Here is a 3,977-nt window from a genome sequence, read left to right as displayed (position 1 = left end):
GATCCCAATATGCACATTAGGGATTTCATTGAGATATGCGACACCTTCAAGTTCAACGGTGTTTCTGAAGATGCTGTGAAGCTGAGACTGTTCCCATTCTCTCTGAGGGACAAGGCTAAGAGTTGGTTACACTCTCTACCAGCTGGTTCGATTACTACTTGGGAAGATCTTGCTCAAAAATTTCTTACTAAATTCTTCCCTATGGCGAAGACAGCTGCAATCAGGAATGCTCTTACTCAATTTATGCAGCAATCAGGAAAATCTTTATATGAAGCTTGGGAGCGCTACAAGGAGATGCTTAGGAAGTGTCTTCATCATTGAATGCCTAATTGGATGATCATCACTTGTTTTTATAATGGGTTGGAAGCATAGTCGAGACCCATGCTCGATGTAGCAACAGGAGGAGCATTATGGGCGAAGAGCTATGAGGAAGCTTATGATCTAATTGAACTTATGGCTGCTAATGAATATCAGTATCCAGCCCAGAGATTGCCACAGAGCAAGGTAGCAGGAGTTCTTGAGGTGGATACAGCTACGGCTATTACTGTTCAACTAAAGGCGTTGTCTATGAAGATCGATTTTCTTGCTAACTTGGGTGTTAATCAGATAACCAGTGTTTGTGAGCTATGTGCAGGTTCGCATGCGACGGAGCAATTCGCTATATCTAGTGACTCAACTCAGTTTGTGAGCAACTTTCAGAGATCACAACAAACAGTTCCAGACACTTATCATCCTGACAACTGGAATCATCCTAACTTTAGCTGGAGCAACAATCAGAATGCGATGCAACAGCCGTTCCAGCAGTTTGGAAATAAGCTATTCAACCGTCCTGGTTTTCAGCAACAATTTGCACCAAGACAACAACTCCAAATTCAACAACAAAATCATGATGCATGTCTATCTTCGAATGAAAAATCTGAATTGGAGGAGTTGAGGTTTATGTGCAAAAACCAGCTCTAATATGCCAAGCCAGGCTATTTCTATCAAGACTCTAGAGAACCAAATAGGGAAAATTGCTAATGCCTTATTGAATTGACCACCAGGATCGCTTCCTAGTGATACAAAAGCCAATCCAGGCAAGAGGGAAATTGAAGAACAGATGAACGCCATCACCTTATGGTCTAGAAAGGTTTCAAGCCCCCAAATTCAGCAAGACGAAGAGCTTGAAAAGTCTCAAGTTCCAGAATCTGAAGTTTTGGCTGAAAAAGATGTGTAGAAGGAAGTAGAGGTGGAACTAAGGAAGACTACTATGGAACACACTCCTCCTGAGGGTAATACAAGGGAGAAACAGATATATCATCCACCCCCTTTTCCTAAGAAGCTGCAGAAGAAAAAGCTGGATAAGCAGTTTGAGAAGTTTTTGGAGGTGTTCAAGAAACTTCATATCAACATACCTTTTGCTGAAGCTCTTAAACAGATGCCTAGATATGCGAGGTTTATGAAAGGTATTCTCTCTCGAAAAGTGAAGCTCGATGACTTAGAGACCATTGCTCTAACGGAGGAATGCAGTGTTGTGCTGCAACAGAAGTTGTCTCTGAAGCTTAAAGATCCTGGAAGCTTCATTATACCTTGCACCATCGGAAACTTATCGTTCAACAAGTGTTTATGTGATTTAGGAGCTAGCATCAATCTGATGCCCTTATCTATCTTCAAGAAGCTTGGTCTACCTGATCCAAAACCTAAATACATGTCATTACAACTAGTTGACCGTTCCATCGCTTATCCACGAGGTATAGTGGAGGATGTCTTGGTCAAGGTGGATAAACTCTTCTTCCCTGCTGACTTTGTAATTCTTGATTTCGAGGAAGATAAGAAGATTCCCATCATCTTGGGAAGACCATTCTTGGCTATAGGCCGAACTATGATCGATGTGTAAAAAGGAGAGCTTTCGATGAAGGTTTATGATCAAAAGGACACTTTTAATGTGTTCAAGGAAATAAAGTTACCCACAGCTAAAGAGGAGTGCTTTAAAGTAGAGCAACTGCAGGTTTTGAATGCACCTCCGTGGAAGAGGAAGTTGGATATGCCATTCGATTCTCTTGGGTTAGCAGAGCTGAAAATTTCTCAGGAGCGTTTTGAACCATTTATTCAAGAAGCTCCCATACTTGAGCTCAACCGAAAGCCATATTACTTGAGTTATTCATTCTTAGGTGTACCCCATGATATGGGGTTGGGATATATTTTTGATGATGTAGAGAGTGGCTGGACGGATCTTCCAGTGCCTACAGAGGGTTCTTCTCATGCGCCACAAGTAGTTGATAGGATTAGTGTTGGTGATGAGCAGTACCGGCGAGTGACTAGGCGTATGGAGGCCATGCACGACATTCACCATCGTTTTGCTGAAGGTTTGACACACGCTTTCGATACTGTTGTCCGAGACACTGGTGGCGAGGTTGATTGGCCACCTGATCCTCCACCCGACGTGGGTGACTCTCCCGCTAATTAGGTATTCCTGAAATCCTTATTATTACCTTTAATGAGGACATTAAAAATTTTAAGTTTGGGGGTGATAATGTAAGGATTAGTAGTGTGTGTCCATATAGATTCATATAGATTCATATTGCATGTTTAGTTGTAGTTCATTCATATTTTTTCATGATTGTTCATTTAGGACATATTTGTTTATTTTTATATGATTTCATATAGTTGCATTTGCATGCATATTTAGCATGATCCCTTAAGATGAACTATGATATTTGATTAGTTGATGTTGATTTCAGTGTGGTGATGACGAATAGAGGGATGTTTAAGTCCTAATGAATTGATTTGCATGCCAGAAACTTATATTTTCACAAAGTCTTATAGGGTCGCTTTTGAGCTAGATCATGATCATACTTGTTTGTTTTTGAGATTTAATCACTTGGTTATATTTAGAATTTGTGATATTCTCGTAATGACGTAAAAACACTGGTTTTTTTTAATCTGGAGAAAAACTTGGATTTCATTGCTAGTTGTTGTAAGGCTAGGCGTCAAATGGCTAGTAGCCGGCTCATATTTTTATGAGTAGTCTAGGGTTGAATGAGATGGAGCGAAATGCACTCATTCAGAAATTATTGAAAAAAAAAGAAAAAAAAAGTATGTGTTTATGCATAATTGATCAAGAGTGAGCTCTTTAATACTCGAGTTATTAAGTTCTAGGGGACTTTGTGCCTAGTGACCTAAGGCTTTTATAATCTGGGATCCGCTAACCTAACGCTCACTACATGGGTGTTATTGCATAAGTCTTTTGGGACCTCATTCATTACACGGTCAAATAAGCATCTTTGTTATGTGTTCAATAATAGTGTGAATCCTTGTATAACTCTAGTAGAAAGGAGGTGTTGTGTGTCATAATACGTTTATTGTCTATTCTGTTTATAAACTTTTGATTTTTTCGATGATAGATTAGTTATGGTTATTGATCTATTATCGAGAGATATCTGTTAAGCATTCCACACACGCACGTTTCTGGTTTGTGAGTTGGTTTTTGGGATTTATTCGAGCTCTATTTAAAGTCATTGCATTCTTAGAGGCATTGACTTATTCATTTGGTTATGGTTATTCTGAGGGGATCGATTGCATTATCATTTAGTTGCATTCATGCATTAGGTTTGTTTTGTAGTTTTGAGTCTGTTTATGCTTGAGGACAAGCATCGATTCAAGTTTGGGAGTGTGATAAGTGGATTTTATATCCACTTTTAATGCTTTAGTACAAGCTTAAATTGGTGTTTTGGAATCAAGTTATTGGTATTTTGATGTGTTTTTGTGTTATTGCATTTCAGTTATCAGTTATATGAAGAAATAAGCTTTTAAAGGAAATATGATAAAAATTGATCAGATTTGGAAGCCAAGGCCATTGTCAAATTGTAGAGAATCTCAATAGCTTCACGTGGGCAGTTGAATCGCCTAATTCTGACGAGTAAAACTCAAGTTATGGCCAAACAAGATTCATTAGAAATTTTTCCAGACAGGAGCTGAGCGGCCGCCCAGGAGAGCTG

At 39.2% G+C, this 3,977-nt stretch overlaps 1 non-coding gene across 1 annotated transcript; it reads right to left on the bottom strand.

Moving 5' to 3' along the window:
* Positions 1-218: 218 nt before the first annotated feature.
* Positions 219-323, bottom strand: LOC141709145 (small nucleolar RNA R71). The gene has a single exon (XR_012569737.1). It is a non-coding gene; the product is annotated as a small nucleolar RNA R71 (small nucleolar RNA).
* Between the last annotated feature and the right edge of the window lie 3,654 nt (positions 324-3,977).

This window comes from Apium graveolens, chromosome 2 (genome assembly GCF_009905375.1).
Source record: "Apium graveolens cultivar Ventura chromosome 2, ASM990537v1, whole genome shotgun sequence".
Lineage (NCBI taxonomy): Eukaryota > Viridiplantae > Streptophyta > Magnoliopsida > Apiales > Apiaceae > Apium > Apium graveolens.
This window is presented reverse-complemented; position numbering and strand designations above follow the sequence as displayed.